The following is an 18,227-nucleotide window of genomic DNA, read 5'->3' on the forward strand; positions in this document are numbered from 1 at the left end:
TATTTCTCTTTGAAACATCCCATGTAGATTTCATTAAAAAAAAAACAAAAAAAACCCCTCAAAACTCACAAGATTCCCACTTACTTAAAGATCACTGTCATAACCTGGTTAGCAATCATCACACACAGCAGGCCTGCAAAGGGACCAACATCTGCTCAGAGTGAGGGAGACTGGCCTAGCTCCACTGAACCAGTTTAAGAATCAGACTGAACCAGTTTAAGTATCATTTTAGATCCCAGGTTAGCTTGCTGGAGCTGCCATAACAAAGCACCATAGACTGCATGGCTTAAACAACAGACATTTCTCTCTCACAACCCTGGAGGCTGGAAGTCCCAGATCCAGGTGTGGGTAGGGCTGGTTCCTCCTGAGGCCTCTCTCCTTGGCGTGCAGATGCCATCCTCTCCCTGTGTCCTCACATGATCGTCCCTCTGTATGTGTCTGTGTCCTCATGTCCTCTTAGGAGGATGCCAGATTGCATCAGGGTCCACCTGGTGACCTCACTTTATGCTAATCACCTCCCTAAAGGCCCTGTCTCCAAATCTAGTCCCATCAGGGGTAAGGACTTCAACATAAGAATTTGGGCAGGAGAAAATTCAACCCGTAACAGATCCATACCGAGATGTTCAAATCACCTGGGCAAAATCGGGACATTGTTCTCTCTCACAGCAGGACATCATAGGGTTCATTTGTTCAAATGCTGGAACATTCTTCAAACCCTGTCTTAGAATCTCAGAGTAGGGGCCTCAGAGGGCCCCTCAGTGAAACTGCCTCCATGGTGGCTGCACCTGAGCTGCTGCCTTGGGGGTGACACCCCTGGAACTCGCCCCAGAGTCACCCACTTGTCACTAAATGGTGCCATGAGCACGGCCTCCCCAGGCAGAGCTGATTTGATCACGAGCTTTGACTCCTGTGATTGGCCTTGGACATTTTTCTTACCAGTGTGTTATTTTCCTATTCCTATTTGGTATTCTCTAGTGATTTGAGTGAGTAGGTAACTAAGTTTCCTGTTTTAATGATATATTTAGGAAATTCTGATATCATTTCAAGTATCTTTAAAAACAATCTACTTAATTGTCAACAACCAAGTGTATGGAAATTTACGTAAAATCCTGTTTACAGATGAGAGAAGGCGGCTGCTGTGGTGACAGCACACAGTCAGCAAAGAGGTCCAGAGGATGACGTGCAGCTTCCCGGCGGCCTGGAGAGCTCCCCAGGTATCACCCCATCTCGCTTCCATCTCAAGGCTCTGGGCACCCCCCTCTTGCAGACCTGCTTCTATTTTTTTGGACAGTTTGGGCAAATCACGCTCTTTAACCCTAAACACTTCGGATCACTTCAAAACAAGATGCTCAGAAAAGCGAAACTCTAATCCGTCAACCAGGGAAAGATAGTAACTGTCTAATCGCACAGCATCCCACAGTGAGCAGCCACCAGGCCGGGACAGAGCAGATGGTGCATCCGGGTGCCTAGACTGCCCCACCTTTGAATTCAGAGGAAAAAAGTCCCAGTTCACTGCAGCAGCATTACTCGGGATAAGGCCTTGATCTCATAACCTCTCAGTAGTGGCTGTGGGGTGGGGCTGGCTTCTGGACACCCAGCTCAGCTGTGTTATCACCTTCTCCCATCCTGTGGGAGGGCGTGTGCGCTGATCACTCCTGGTGTGAGCACAGAGAGGGGTCGAAGTGGTCAGTGCTGCTGAAGGCCGCCGTGCATTTGTTCTGTCTAACATACATGCATTGGGCACCCAGGGGGCTGGTAATGGTGAGTGACACAGACACACAGAGGCTGTCGGGTGCTGCTGAGGATGGTGACTGAGTGAATCATGGGCGGTGGGAACAGGCAGCAGGAGGTGTTGCAGGAGAGGCGGAGACCTGTGGCTCTGGGAGCCCTTAGGTGGGAGGAAGGATCAGTGTCTCTTCCAATTAGGTTTGAAGAATGGTGCAGGACTCCCTGGTGAGCCAGGTGGACATGACCTCAAGCTCCTGGGCCCGTTGCCTGGGATGCATCCCAAGGCACGCACCAGGACCTAACCAGTGTCTTCAGCCTCTGCTAGGAGCTTCCAGTCAGAGTCCCCCTGCACATTCAAACGTGTGACAAGCATTCTCGATGCTTCACCTATGCCCAGGATTTGACTCCAGCCAGTCTTTGCACAGTTGTCCACTTCCCTGTTCACTTTTCTTTAAGTCATGGATAACAAAGGGTGGAGATTTGATGGTGTTGCTGTCTTCCGCCGAGTGTGGGATAGCCCACAGGGCCTCTGAGCACTTCACCATCCATTCTCTAGCCATCTCTGTCTGTCCCAGACCCCTCACCCTTTGATCTGCTGCCAGGCCGGAAGACGTTTAACTGATTTTGCAGATTGGGACCAAACAACTTCGGTGGGTGGAACGGCTGGTACGTGCGCTTCCTTTCCCTCCCCCAGTGTCAGGGCACTGAGGCTGGAGTTGGTGAAGCACTAGGGCTCGTGCAGCAGGTGAGAGGAGGGAAGCTCCTCCCTGGGAGGGACAGGCACCCCTACTCGCCTTCACGGAGCCATTCTTCAGCTCCCAGTATGTTAGCAGGAGTTTCAAGAAAGAAACGACAGAGGCCATCAAATACACAGATGAAATTTTTAAGTGAAAGGAAATACTGTCCAAAACTTTCATTTTAGAAACGAAAGAAGCATTTCTAAAGAAGCATTTCTTGTCCCGAGAGACAAGAGGGCCACCCATGGTTGCTCAGCGTGGGCTGCCGACGGCCGCCCGGGTTTGGTGCATGTGGTTTCTTGTCTGCTGTGCACTGAGCACAAACTACATGCCAGGCTCTGCCCTGTGCTTCTAAGACATTATTTTTCAATACTCATGGCAAACTGATGATGTAGATATTGATGCCTCCTTTACAGAGTAGAAAACAGAGGCTCACGATGCTGAGAGCTTTGCCCAAGGTGACACGCTAACCTGTGCTTCCCAGGCCTGTGTGTCACCAAGGGTCTTACCACAATGAAAATTTTGATTCAGTCCGTCCGGGTTGGGGCCTGAGATTCTGAATTTCCAAGAAGTTCCAGGTAATGTGAGTACAGGAGGCCCGAGGACTGCCCCGTGAGTAGCACGTCTCTAAACCGGCATCTCTGCTTATCGTCAGAGAGGTGCACAGGCTGATTCTGCAGGCCTCTCCTGGCTGACGCTGGCCTCGGCACCCAAGAGCAGAGGGAACTGGTCCTGGCTGTGGAGATTCAGGGCCTCACCTGGACTGTGATTCTTGAGGCCATGACCATCACAGGGGCCCATGGGCGGGGCCCTCACACACCTTCCAGGTCACCCTTTCTCTGCCCAGCAGGGTCTCGCTTCTGTACCGAGGTTTAACCCTGTGGCACTGAATATTCACAGCTTTTCACAAACGCGTGTCACTGGTGAGATTCCTACAATGTGGACCAAAAAAAGAGGCATCGTTTTTCCTGAAACTGACACCATCCCATGATAGACAAAAAAGTAAAAACACTGAGCATTTTGACACTGTCTTGTTGCCTTGTTATTTGAAGCAGCAATAAATGAATCAATAAGATATTTAGGACATTTCAGCTGGCAAACTCAAATATTATTCAGCCGTTGTTATCAAAAGCCAGATTGCACTTAGCCCATAAAATACTGAAGAAAAAAACTGCTATGAATAATATTTTATAATTTCTTGGCGAGCGTTTGATATGCACCTACACAGCACAGCAAAGCATGCCTTTGCCTGTGATTCTACCACACCTCACCAACGCGTTTGTTAAAACAGTCTGCACAGGGCTGTAAATGCTGATGCCAAGGGAAAAAGTAAAAAGGAAAACTATATTACCTGGGGGAAGTGGTTTTACTTGATATGACTGAAACAGATGCTGAACAAAACACATCATCTAGAATCAAGAGTATTGGGATTCATAAGTAAATTCATCACAGAAATGTTTCAGACTCTTTCGAGGTATTGTGTCCTTGAGTTATTCAATAATTTGTTGTTAAGGCAGGTGGAGGAAAATAAACTTTAGATTCACACAGACCTGGGTTTGGATTCTGTCTCTGATGAATATTTGCTGCGGATGAATATTTCTGGGGAAGTTATGTAGCTAATTTTGAGTTTCTGGATAACAGAGCTTTCCATTAAAGATTGATTTTACAATTATGTACCCAAAATTCTACTCTTCTTTTCTTTTGTTCTTTTTTTTTTTAATACTACGATGGTTTTTAGTACGTTCATAGAGCTGTGAAATCATCACATTTTTGTCATTCCCTAAGGGAAACATGCTCATTAGTACTCATTTCCTTCTTTCTTGCGCCCACATCGCAAGCCCAGGCAACCATGAATCTACTTTCTACTTCTATGGATTTGTCTATTCTGGACATTTCATATAAATGGGATTATACAATATGTGGTCATTTCCTTAATCCAGTACAGTTTTTCCCATTTGCCTCCTTTGTACTGTTATTGTCAAGTATATTACATTTCCGTATGTTATGCGTCCAATAATACAATTCCATACTTATTGTTCTATGCAGTTGCTTTTGAAAACAGGAGAAAATATATGCATTTATACCTTTTTAAAAAAGTATGTAATTACCTTTACTACTGCCCTTTGTTTTTTTGTGTGGATTTGAACATCGTATGAGTTCACTTGTTTTCAGCCTGAAGAACTCCTTTAATATCTCATAAAGCAGTTCAGCTAGCAAGAAATTCTCTCCATTTTTGCTTATCTTGAAATTTCTTTATTTCACCTTCATGTCTGACAGATGGCCTTGTTGGATATAGGATTGTGGATTGTTTCTTCCTCTGAGCACTTTGAATATGTTATCCCACTGCCTTCTGGCCTCCATCATTTTACAGAGAGATCAAGTATTAATCCTACTGGGTTCCCTTCTTTGTGGTGAGCCATTTTATTCTGTTCCTTTCAAGGTTTCTCCTTGTCTTTGTCTTGAACATTTTGATTCTGGTGTGTCTAGGTATGTGTGTCCAGGTGTGTGCGTCCAGGTGTGTGTGTCTAGGTGTGTGTGTCCAGGTGTGTGTGTCTAGGTGTGTGTGTCCAGGTGTGTGTGTCCAGGTGTGTGTGTCTAGGTGTGTGTGTCTAGGTGTGTTTGTCCACGTGTGTGTGTCCAGGAGTGTGTGTCTAGGTGTGTGTGTCTAGCTGTGTGTGTCCAGGTGTGTTTGTCTAGGTGTGTGTATCCAGGTGTGTGCGTCCAGATGTGTGCTTCCAGGTGTGTGTGTCCAGGTGTGTGTGTCTAGGTGTGACTCTTTGTGTAGAGTTTTTTGGGCTTCTTGAATGTGTAGGTTAACATTTTTCAGCAAATTTGGGAGCTTTTCAGCTATTATTTCTTGGACATTTTTTCTGCTTGGAACTTTTTTTCTGCTTCTTTCTCTCTCACATCTCCTCTGGTACTCTCATTAAGGGTGTCCCAAGCTTCTATTCATTTTTCTTAATTATTTTTCCCTCTCTGTTTTTCAGGTTGTATAATCTCTATTGACATAACTTCAAGTCTGCTGGTTCTTTCTTCTGACTGCTCCAATTTACTGCTGGGCCCCTGAGTGAACTTTTCATTTCAGTTATTGTTCTTTTCAACTCCACAATTTTTTGTTTTTTAAAATAATTTTTATTTCTTTATTGATATTCCTTATTAGATGGGACATTGTCATCATAATTTCTTTTAATTCTTTTAACATAGTCTCCTTTAGTAACTTGAATATGTTTCTGTGGCTGTTTTGACACTGGCTATCTTTGTCTGTTAATCCGATGTCTGGAATTTGTCATAGTTTCTGTTGCCTTCTGTTTTCCTGAGCATGGGTCGCACTTTCCTGTTTTCTTGCATTTTTGTGGAAACTGGCATTTTAGGTAATATAACATAGCAAATCTGGATTCTGACCCCGACCCCCAGGGGCTGCTGTTTCTGTTTGATTGCTTGCTTGTTTATTTGATTAGGGATGTAGCTCTGATATTGCTCCTCAGAGGGCACAGCCTTGGACTAGCACACAGTCTCTCCGACCACCTGTGGTATCTATGTTTTTTTCTGGGCTCTGTTAAGCTTCTGCTGGTCTGTCTCTCTTTGGTGTCACACACAGCTGTTAACATCCACTAAATGCAAGTGCTCTATCATTTTTTATGATGCCTGGGGCACAAATTGCTCCACAAACTCATCCAGTGAACATCAGGCCCTTTTGCAAGGGCAGAGTGTTGCCAGCTTTTCAAGTCTGCTCAGACCCCTGGAGCCCTTCTCAACAATCTCTCTTCCTTGTTCCCTCTGTTTAAGTTCTATCCAGTCTACCATTTCACCCACTCTTAATTGTTCATCAACAAAATCTCCACTATTTTTGCCAACTTCCTTGGGCTTGAACTTCCGCATGCTGTTCTCCAAGTAAAGTCTGTCACCTCAGGGACATGCTCTGCTCTTAGGTCTCCTCTGCTCCTGGGGACCGTGATCCAGTTCCACCAGAGCGACACCCTTGCTGCATGAGCCAGTAGCTGGGTGGGCATGGTAGCCTCTTGTCTTCCTAGCTTGCCCCTCCAGACATGGAACCTCCACACTGTGAGTGACTTGGTGTGGGGCAATCCAGGCAGATGTGCTCAGTCTGCCACGCCTGGGATGGGGCTCCCACCCTCTGAGGACAAGCACAGGCTGAAGCAGGGGAGCCCTAGTCCTCTCAGTTGCAACTTCCTGGAATGGTGCTTCTGCAGTGCAAACTGGGAGGGATGAGAGATGCTGGTGGCCTGCCTTCCTGGGGTGAAACCACAGCCCTAGACCAGGAGCCGGGAAGACAGACCACAGCATCTTGTTAGCTGGACCTTCCTGGAGCAGAGCTTTCATCACAATGCACTTTGAGGGTGGGGAGCGGTGGATTGTGGCTCTGATACCACTGATCCTTACCGTTCTTACTGAGATTTGATTATTTATTTGAGTAAATATTTATCCACCTGCTGTATGCCTTTAGGATAATTTCTAGTTTTAAAAAAATGAATGTTCGGCGGTTAAATGGTTATTTCCTTGGATAGAGGGCCTGCCAAGCTCCTCACACCACCATTCCAGAAGCTCTCCTCTGCTGCTTATTTTTGAAAATAAAATTTTATTGGAACATCCAGACATGCTCATTCCTTTATATATTACCTACCCACGTCTTCACCCTTCAACAGCAGAGTTGGTAATTGCAACAGAAACTGCATGGCCCGTAAAGCTTAAAACAGTTATCCGGCCCTTTACAGAATTTTTTTCCACTGCTTGTCCTAGATAATAATTTGATACAAATTTGTGCTCATTTGTTAATTCAAAAATGTGTAACTATTTATATGCTGGGATAAACCAAAGAGACACAAAGTTTCATCCCTCAGGAGATTTCAGGTTAGAAGAAAAGATCATTTTTAGTCAGAGACCACAAACATAGGCCAGGCTTGGTGGCTCAAGCCTGTAATCCCAGCAGTTTGGGAAGCTGAGGCAGGAGGATCACTTAGAGTTTGAGACCAGCCTGGGCAACATAGTGAGACCCTGTCTCTACGAAAAATTAAGAAAAAAAAATTGACCACAAATATAAGTCAGACCACGACTATAATAGATATGGCCTAAGAGATATTCCCTGACTCAGGAAGAAGCGGCAGACATGATGAGGAGACTATACTCAAGAAGACTCCCATGAAGAAGTGAAAATGGAAGCTAAATTCTGAAGGATAAGCCAGCATTAGCAAGGCCAAGAAGATCCCTCAGGAGCTGACCCTGTGACAAGGATTGGAGTGCAGGCTGTTTATTTCCAAGAGAGAGGAAGATGGCCAACAAAGGGTACGCTTAAAACCAGTCACCACTGTGGGCAGCTGGAGCCTTCTGCCACTGTCAGACTCTGGGAGCCAATGCAAACAACAAAAGCAAAAACAAACACCCAAAAGAGTGCACCTGAGATGTATTCACCCCAGAGGGCGAGGAGACGGATAGATGTCCGTAACCAAGGTCTCCTGAGGGCTGTGCCCTGACGCATTTATTCCCTGGAACTTTTGCCTGTGGATGGAGCCGGTGGCAGCAGATTGGGTTTTAGCTGCGGGACAAAGACCTTGGACAAGGAACTGGGGGCACTGGCCCCTGAGAGCTGGCTGGGGGGGCACTGCAGTGCCACGTGTAGAGAATATGGGCAAGGCCCCAGCAGTGGACATTATGGAGGTACTCCAGGCAGAGGGAGTATCACCAGCAAAGGCCCCGTGGCAAGGGAAGACCACAACCAGGGTCCAAGAGAAGTGGGCAACAGCAGAGCCACGTGGAGCCAGGGACTTATTGGACACAGGCCCCTCATTTCCTGGCACGTGAGATGGTGTCCTTGGTTATCCTGCCCTAGAACATGCTTAAAGGTGTCCTATAGTCACTTAAGAATTCATCCAATACCGTAGTGCCTGTGAGTATCAGATGTTTCATTATTTAAACTTCAAGTATTCTTGTATGTATTCATTTCATTAGTAAGAAAAATAGTGGTCAAAAGGTGAGAGGAATTGCCCATATCACACAGCTTATAGAGCTGCAACCACCATAACTGAAGCATCAAAAGGGAAGGAAATCGTGAACAAAAGTCCACGATGCCTCCAGCACACGCACAGGGTCTTTAATTCACACCTTCCCCATGGATTGGGCTGAAAGGATAAGCTCCAAATTTGCAGCATATTAGTGTATTTTTTCATTAAAGATGATTCAGTACTTGCAAGGGTCATTTCAGCAGCTGCAGGCCAAAGGATAGAAGTCTCTTGTCCCTTCCTAAGGATAAGAGGAGCACGGTCATGTGGATCCCTGCACCCTGACTCAGTTTGAGGAATGCATTCTTCATTCTGTGCCAGGCTTTCTAATTAAGGAACAGCTCAGATGCCACCGCCTGCACGGCAGTCACCCTTGACCATCCCAGGCTCGGTCAGCTGCTCCGGCTCTCTCTATGCTTCCCCAGCACTCTGTATTGGGCTCTTTTTTACCCTTCATCAGGCTGCATGGGACATAGCCTGATCCCGGATCCTGGCTGTGAAGTAAGCCGCGTGGCTTCGGCGGCACACCATCGTGGCCGTGGGCTGGCTGAGCGCTCAGCTCCTCAGCACCTTGGAGACACCTTGGCCCTGCTCATGGTCCTGCTGTGGGGCACTGGTCAGGTGAGGGTGGGGGGTCTGCAGTGATTAAAATACTCCATTACCTGGGTATGCAATCCGTTCAGATATTGGCAGGTGATCCAAGTCAGGCCAAATAAAATTTGCCCTGAGAGTTTATGAACACTGAGAGATAAATTATGAGTCTTTCTCTAGGGATCTTGCTACAAGGAATAAATGGATGCCGCTTTCAGGAAGCCTTATGAAATAGAGAATAGTGAGAACAAAATACAAAGAGAAGCAGAGACAAGAAGACAGAGAAGTGGATGGAAAGATGCAGGGATGGATGAATGGGTGGGTGAACAGGGGGTGGAGGGATGGGGGAGGGAGGAAAGGAGAGATGAAGAGGTGGATGGAGGGATGGGCAGATGGATGGGGAGGGAGGCAAGGGAGAGGGATGGAGGAAAGTAGAGATGAAAGGATGGATGTGCACATGGATCAATGGATAAAGACATGGGTGAGTGGGTAGGTGGGTGGATGGGTGGATGGAGGGAGGGAGGGAGGGTTGGATAGATAGGTGGGTGGATGGATAGGTGGATGAGCAGCAAAGAAACAGTTTCTGACAAAATTATTTAAACTTGTATATCTAGTTATGACTTCAGCTAGAATCTTTCACTAGATTTTTATGATGTGAGCCAATAAATCTCCTTTGGATTCAGCCAGTTTTGCTAGGTTGCTTGCTACCAAAAAATTTAAAATTTGCGTAATATATGCTCCTCTCTCTCTTGAATTCCCTGCTGTGCCCACTCGGCTCATATCTGGAACCGTCTCCCTCACTGCTGGCTATCTCTAATCCCCTCCTTCTCCTTGGCCCTCATGCTCTTAACCACGCCTTCTTTCCTGTAGGAACTGTGCTTCTATAGGAAACCGTCATTCCACTCGCTTGAGACTATGCTGGGGAACAACAGCAGTTCCAAACTTGCCCACAGCCCAGGAGCGACGTGCACGGAAGCAGGAACATCCTGCACCTTCATCACAAGGACTGACTAATGGTGGTTCCCTTTAGCTACAGATGACTCCATCCTTCCCACTCTCGCCCTTTAGATGACAGTCTTCCCCCTGATCTCCACACCCAGCTCCCTCACTCCCAGCTCCACACTTGCTTCCTGGTTGGTCCTGGTGGGCCCTGGTGGGTCTATGGGACTCAGCAGGCACCTGTGCTGATGGTTTCTGGGTTCCTGGATGTTTGCTGCTGGTGCCGCTTCTCATCTTTCTCATGAACATTTCCAACTGCACCACGATCCCACTGAGACACCTCTCGGGGAACTCATTGTGTGGAGAACTGAATGCTTCTCCTCCTGCATCCCATAATGCAGACAGTGGCTTCTCCACCCTCCCAGGCCCCAGCCCCTCAGCCCAGAAACCCCTCAGTCCTTTGTCTCCTCTCCTAAATCAACAAGCCCTGTTGGCTCTTGCCAGTGAAGTTCCTCTCACTCTTCGGCCTGCCTGTCACTGTCCAGTCCTCGTTAATTCTTGCCGGATTTCCTGTGACCATCTCTTAGCTCCAGGCATCATCTTGCCTCCAGCTTCACCCCCACACAGCAGGGACCTGTCTCCTGCAAGCCTCGCTGTCACCACATCCTGGACGTACATGAGGGCCTGTGTCTTTCACAGCGAAGTCCAGACCTCCTGATGGTGAGCGCAGCCCTTTGTGATCTGCCCCCGACACTCAGCCGTCTCATTCTCAGCTCCTCACACATGTCTCACCAGAGCCATATGCTTTGCATCTTGGATATTATTTTCAGGAAATTGCCCCAAACCAAGCAGTGGGACCAGGGACAGTCGGTGACTTCTCTGGTCCTGTCTTTCCTTATTGATAAGATGAAAGGCTTAGACAAGGCCACCTCTATGGAGCCTGGCCAATTTGCCCCACTGGGTTTCCTTTTGATATACTTAATGACACTAAAAAACCTATTTAAAGGTACAAATTCTGAGAGAGGGAAAGAAACAGCAAAATGCAAATTCTACCAGTTCACCAAACCCAACTTAAATCTTCTTCAGGAGCACAATGCAGCTGCCGCCCACCCAGGCCTGCCAGGAGCCTGCAATGAAGTTAATTATTAGACCTGAGGGCATTTGAGTGGAGTGGGACTCCCAGCACACTGAGGAAGCAAGAAAAACCTGAAGTAAAAAGAGAGCTAAGCTAAGACACCTGATAGATGTTAAGTGAGGAATAATCCCCTGGAAAGTAAGTTAGGAATGTAGAAACTTTTTCCAAGTTGCTCACTTAAATCGTTTCCAAAATGGTTTGACTTTTTCCTTAATGAAATTGTCATGATAGGTGGGACATAACTTTGGATTTGAGTTCATAATATCTCTTAAAATCAATTAGAATAATAAAGTCATATATGTTTCTGGCAAGTTAGTGTGTAAATATCTGGCTCTAAAACCTACTGTCAGCTGAGGCCAGGTGCAGTGGCTCATACCTGTAATCCCGGCACTTTGGGAGACTGAGGCGGATGGATCACCTGAGGTCAGGAGTTGGAGACCAGCCTGGCCAACATGGTGAAACCGTGTCTCTACTAAAAATACAAAAATTAGCCAGGCATGTGGCGTGCACATGTAGTCCCAACTACCCGGGAGGATGAGGCAAGAGGATTGCTCTAAGGTGGAGGTTGCAGTGAGCCGAGATCACGCCACTGCACTACAGCCTGGGCGACAAAGGAAGACTCCATCTAAAACAAAACAAAACAAAACAAAACAAAACAAAACAAAACAAAACTTACTGTGAGCTGAAAGAACTCTGGCCATCGAACCTGCCTATGCCCATGACCATCAAACCTGCTTACGCCCATGTCCATGTGGACCCCACCCCAGGGCCAGCCTCTCTGGAGCTCCAGACACTGCAGGACAGAAACAGGAGAGCAGGAAACAGCAGGAAAGGAAAAGGAGGAGTGAGAGAAGAAAAAAATGAGGGAGGAAGGGAGAGAAAAGAATCAGCCCAAGTCTCCATGCCCTGTCCTGGTGACGTGACGGACCAGCACTTGGGCAAGGTTGGAGAGTGGAGGGTGTGTGCTGAGGGGGGCGGCGTGGGTTTAGCAGGTGATGGAGCTGACCATTCTCAGCCCTTCCTGAGTCACCCTGGAGACCAGGCCATTTAAGGACACCTCACAGCCCCTCTCCATGGCGACTTGGCGGGAGGAGCCCTGCCACAGCTCTGTCTTCTCTGCACTCACCAGCCTTTTTTCCCTCATAGCCAAAGTCACGCAGCTTAATGTTGACACAGCTCTTCCGACTTTACAGGATGCTTGTCGTTTTGGAACCACTTTACCTACCCCGAGGGAGAAAAGCAGCTAAAACCAACAACGGAGGCATTTTATTCTTGAAGACACTGAGAAAGGTGGCGAAGGCCTGGCTGTGGAGAGAAGAAACAAGGGGCGCCCTCTCCTCCCTCTTCTGTTTCTCTCCACACTGTGGCTCCCACTAAAACACATTTAAAGCCAGTTCTTGAAGGGTTTTCTCCATAACTGATGTGTCAGTTTTGTCTGACAATTCATTTTTCAAATAATCATCCATTTGGGAAGTCCTTTTTTGTAAAATTCACATTCTAAGAGAAATTTTAAAAAACTAAATCCTCTAAAACACGGATATATCTACAAGAAGACAGCACCACAAGACACTATCAGGTCCCATGACTCAGCCCTAGATAAGCTCTTCGAAATAAGAGGGAGCTCATCTGTCCAACATCTCATCAGTTTCATTAACAACTCCCAATCCAAGCCTGTCAATTAATGACAAACCGCTGTTTATGTAATGAAACACACAGATTTTTCTGACTTACCGCTTCTACATAGATTCATCGTGTTTATTTATGACTTCTTCAAGAAAGACAGAGATTGAGTGAGGTATTGCAGTCACTGCTGCAGAAATAATCAGTATTTAGCATTTGGACGGCACTTTCCTTGACAAACACCTCACTACCCGTCACTTAATTTATCACTAAAGTGCCAGTGGCTTTCAGAAGCTAGCCATTGCCCTGCCCCCAAGTCTGTCATCACACTTCACTGTCAGAGAGAAGCCTCTGAAAATGGAAAGATCCCGGTATGGCCCCCTGTAGGATGGAGCTCAGGTGCTCTGGTTTCTAGGCCCCATCACCATTGCTGAAGCAGGGAGTTACAACTTAAAATCTAATTTAGAATTACATTCACTATGAAGAACCGAATTATTTTAATTACCGAGCTGATAGCCTGCTTGTGACCTGCAATGACTGAAGGACATTTTTAAACATAAGACAAAGCAGAAAAGTCATAGGCATGTCCACGTGTACCCTAGGAAAGAGAAACTCCTCCTCCAATGAATAAATGTAAGTGAATAGAAATAAAGTTGCTTTCTAATTACATCCCACAGACCCAGCCTGCAAGAGAGAGGTCCAAAACCGGTTGCCACTCACCATACAAAGAGCCAACCCAGGGAGGGAGCACATGTGTCCCTGACCTCTGTCCCAGGCTGGAGAATGGACTGTCCCCTCTGGGAAAACCTGACCAGACCAAGAGAAAATGCTGACGGATACAGAGAGCTGAGAGCTGCCAAGGGAGACTGCGCGGCCCGGTCACCCCACAGCAGCCCCATGTGAACAGATGGTCAGGAGTCAAAAGGAGGATGAACCATGAAGGACAGAGATCAAAATGGGAAAAGGAAAACAGACCAAAGACAGGTGGAGAGCAGGAAGGAATTCCAGTAACTGTAAATACTGTCTTCAGAGAGAAAAGATACGTCACCACTAAAGAACTGGAAGTCATGAAAAATAAACAGTTAAAAAAAGAGGATCTGGGAACTTAAACTCTGAAACAATTTTTAAATTCCATAAAACTTGTACTAGATAAAGTTGGTAAACCTCACAGAAAGTAAATCAACAACAAAAAGAGATCTAAAAGGTGAAAAATAGGAGAAAAAAGTATAAGAAAATTGGAGAAGTGGTCTGGAACATTCAACACCAGAAATAATGTGTTCAAGGAAGAGACAAGATAAAAGACTGAGAAGAAAAAATTATCAAAGAATTCCAGAAAATGTCTTAGTGTTTTACTCCATTTGTACTGCTCCAACAAAATACAGGAGACTGAGTACTTTATAAAAAACAGAAATTTATCTCTCACAGTTCTGGAAGCTGGGAGTCCAAGATAAAGCACCAGCGGGCTCAGTGTCTCGCAAGGGTTGGGACTCTGCTTCCCAGATGGTACCTTGTGGCTGGGCCCTCACGCGGCAGGAGGTGAAAAGGTAAAAAGGCAAACCCAGGCCCTCAGCCCTTCCTTAAGGGCACTGATCCCACTGTGAAGGCTCTGCCCTTGTGACTTAACCACGTCCTTCAGGCCCCACCTCTCAATACTATCACCTTGGCCATTAAGTGTGAACATATGAATTTGAAGGTACACTTTCAGACCATAGCATTCAGAACGCAACACAGGTTTCCAAATGAAAAGAGCTAGCACAGAGATAAAAATGAACCTACATCATATTGTCCTGCAATTTCAGAAAGCCAAAAATGAAGAAAAGACCCTGAATGCTTCAAGATAATAAAGAAAAAAAGTGTATCGCTTGAGGATGGGGGACGAGATTGTGATTGAGCTTCTCTAGAACAACATAGGAGGCAAGTGGAAAATGAAACAGTGTTTTCAAAATTCAGAGAGAGCTTTAAATCCAAAATATATTCTATAACCAGAGAAACTGTTAGTCAAGTAAAATGTGAAGAGAAATCCTTATTTCCTATACACTCATTCTCCTGGAGGAATTAAACAAACAAAAAAGTGTGATCCAGGAAACAGCACTGCAGTGCAGGTGAGAGGTGAAAAGAGTGTTCAGGATTAAGGTGAAGACGGAGCTCAGATGCTGCACACCTGTACTGCATGCCCATATAATACACCTACACAGCACACCTGCACAATATACCTGCATACCACCCCTATACAGCACACCTGTACAATACACCTGCATGGCACACCTACATAATATACCCCCACAATACACTTTCACAGCACACATGCATAATACACCTGCATAGAACACCAGCACAGTACACCCACACAGCACACCACTCAGCATTCTTAGTTTAAAAATAAGTTTTACTTTAAAGGTAATAGTACACACATAAATTGTTGTTAAAATCTACAGTAACAAAGAGAAGTAACAATACTAATAGCCTGTCACAAACTGATTCTTAATAACCTATATAAACAAACATTAAGCCCGGGTGCCGGGTGGCTCATGCCTGTTATCCCAGCACTTTGGGAAGCCGAGGCAGGCAGATCACTTGAGGCCAGGAGTTCCAGACCAGCCTGACCAACATGGTGAAGCCCAGTCTCTACCAAAAATACAAAAAATTAGCCGGGTATATTGGCACGCACCTGTAATCCCAGCTACTTGGGAGGCTGAGGCAGGAGAATCCTTGAACCCAGGAAGCAGAGGTCGCAGTGAGCCGAGATCATGCCATTGTGACAGGAGAGAAACTCTGTCTCAAAAAAAATTTATACGTTTACAACAGGTGCATTCCTCCTGCTTTCTGAGGACGCCCTGCTATGTAGCTGAGTAGTCGCTAATAAACTATCTTAACTTCACTATACTCTGTGACTTGCCAAAAGGTCTTTCCCATGTGAAATCCAAAAACCTGTTCTTGGGGTCTAGGACAAGACCCATTTTATAAAGACAAAACTATACAAATTCTAGAGGAAAACATGGAAAGAAAGCTATGTGACCTTGGGTTTGGCCATGAGTTTTAACACGACACTATCAGAGGCATTTGAACCCCTCCTCTACATGAACTACAGGGTGGTTTATGTTCCACTGGCTAAGAGAAAGTTTTCTTCAAAAATGTGACATGATTTGAGGTCAAACATTAATATCAAGTAAACTCAAAAGATTGAGAAGCTAGCATTAGTTCTGGGAAAACCAGAAGTGTGCCTTTTTTGGAAATAATCATTGGTAGCACAAACTTAAGAATCTCCAAAGGAAATAAAAATGAGTTATTAACTTACAGTTTTCATCAATTAAGATATAAATGAAGCTAATGAAATCCGGAAATACAATTTCACTGTTTTTAATGTTCATTAAAAAAAAAAATCCTTATCAAATAGCCCCAGTAAGTCACCAATTAAGTCTTTACTACTTAAAAGCAAAATCCACCTATGTCCTGAACACTATCCACTTTACAAGCCTCATTATATGTACTGGAGACAAAATTCAGAAATAAATAAATATATATGTACATACATACAAATATATTTCAAATTAAAAAATACTTTTAGAGAGTGGTATGTATTACATTTAGAAATTAATAACGAAGTAAATTATGGGATGTCATCCATGCCTGTCCCAAAGGTACCGAATTTATAAATCATCTCAGGTGCGGAGCAGGACAGGTTGAAAATAGGAATGACATGAACCCGCGCGGAACAGCTGCCGGCGCGGTGTCCAGGGCAGCACCCCGCCCGGTCCAGGCCCCTCCAGCCCTGGGCCCGACCCCTACTACGCCTCTGCCTCGACGCGAACGCGGAGCCCGAGCACGCGTCACGCCGTGTGGGGCCGAAGAGGCTGCCACCCAGAGGCGGAGTGCGGGCTCGCGAGGGTCCCCACCCCACTCTCGCTCCCGCCAGCACCTACCGACTCGCGTCCCCGCCGCGCGCCGACTCGGGAGCAGCACCGCCCCCGGCACAGGAGCCTCACGCGCCTCTTACCTCACAGGAAGTTGGGTGGAAGCAGCGCGGACCCACGGCGGCGCACCGAACGCACTCCAACGGAACCCGACGCAGACACGCGCTTTCAACCGGCGGAGACACCGGCAGGGCCAGAAACGCGCGCAGCAGGCGCGGGAGGTCAGTAAGCTCCCCGCCCCGGCCCCCCGGCCCCCCGGCCAGAAACGCGCGCAGCGGGCGCGGGAGGTCAGTAAGCTCCCCGCCCCGGCCCCGGCCCCCCGGCCCCCCGGCCAGAAACGCGCGCAGCGGGGGCGGGAGGTCAGTAAGCTCCCCGCCCCGGCCCCGGCCCCCCGGCTCCCCGGCCAGAAACGCGCGCAGCGGGCGCGGGAGGTCAGTAAGCTCCCCGCCCCGGCCCCGGCCCCGGCCCCGGCCCCCCGGCCAGAAACGCGCGCAGCGGGCGCAGGAGGTCAGTAAGCTCCCCGCCCCGGCTCCGGCCCCCCGGACCCCCGGCCCCGGCCCGGCCCCCCGGCCAGAAACGCGCGCAGCGGGCGCGGGAGGTCAGTAAGCTCCCCGCCCCCGCCCCGGCCCCGGCCCCCCGGCCCCCCGGCCCCCCGGCCCCCCGGCCCCCCGGCCCGGGCCCGGCCCCCCGGCCAGAAATGCGCGCAGCGGGCGCGGGAGGTCAGTAAGCTCCCCGCCCCGGCCCCGGCCCCCCGGACCCCCGGCCCCGGCCCCCGGGACCCCCGGCCCCGGCCCCGGCCCCCCGGACCCCCGGCCAGAAACGCGCGCAGCGGGCGCGGGAGGTCAGTAAGCTCCCCGCCCCGGCCCCGCCTCCCGGCCCCGGGACCCCGGCCCCGGCCCGGCCCCCCGGCCAGAAACGCGCGCAGCGGGGGCGGGAGGTCAGTAAGCTCCCCGCCCCGGCCCCGGCCCCCCGGCTCCCCGGCCAGAAACGCGCGCAGCGGGCGCGGGAGGTCAGTAAGCTCCCCGCCCCGGCCCCGGCCCCCCGGCCCCCCGGCCCCCCGGCCAGAAACGCGCGCAGCAGGCGCGGGAGGTCAGTAAGCTCCCCGCCCCGGCCCCGCCTCCCGGCCCCGGGACCCCGGCCCCGGCCCGGCCCCCCGGCCAGAAACGCGCGCAGCGGGGGCGGGAGGTCAGTAAGCTCCCCGCCCCGGCCCCGGCCCCCCGGACCCCCGGCCCCGGCCCCCGGGACCCCCGGCCCCGGCCCCGGCCCCGGCCCCCCGGACCCCCGGCCAGAAACGCGCGCAGCGGGCGCGGGAGGTCAGTAAGCTCCCCGCCCCGGCCCCGCCTCCCGGCCCCGGGACCCCGGCCCCGGCCCGGCCCCCCGGCCAGAAACGCGCGCAGCGGGGGCGGGAGGTCAGTAAGCTCCCCGCCCCGGCCCCGGCCCCCCGGCTCCCCGGCCAGAAACGCGCGCAGCGGGCGCGGGAGGTCAGTAAGCTCCCCGCCCCGGCCCCGGCCCCCCGGCCCCCCGGCCAGAAACGCGCGCAGCGGGCGCGGGA

At 49.1% G+C, this 18,227-nt stretch overlaps 1 long non-coding RNA gene across 1 annotated transcript; it reads right to left on the reverse strand.

Annotated features, from left to right (window-relative positions):
• Positions 1 to 988: 988 nt before the first annotated feature.
• On the reverse strand, positions 989 to 16,873 carry LOC129526713 (uncharacterized). The gene is made up of 3 exons (XR_008671440.2): positions 16,685 to 16,873; positions 15,433 to 15,536; positions 989 to 3,397 (listed from the first exon to the last, which is right to left on the reverse strand). It is a non-coding gene; the product is annotated as an uncharacterized lncRNA (long non-coding RNA).
• Positions 16,874 to 18,227: the final 1,354 nt, after the last annotated feature.

This window comes from Gorilla gorilla, chromosome 15 (assembly GCF_029281585.2).
Source record: "Gorilla gorilla gorilla isolate KB3781 chromosome 15, NHGRI_mGorGor1-v2.1_pri, whole genome shotgun sequence".
Classification (NCBI taxonomy): Eukaryota; Metazoa; Chordata; class Mammalia; order Primates; family Hominidae; genus Gorilla; species Gorilla gorilla.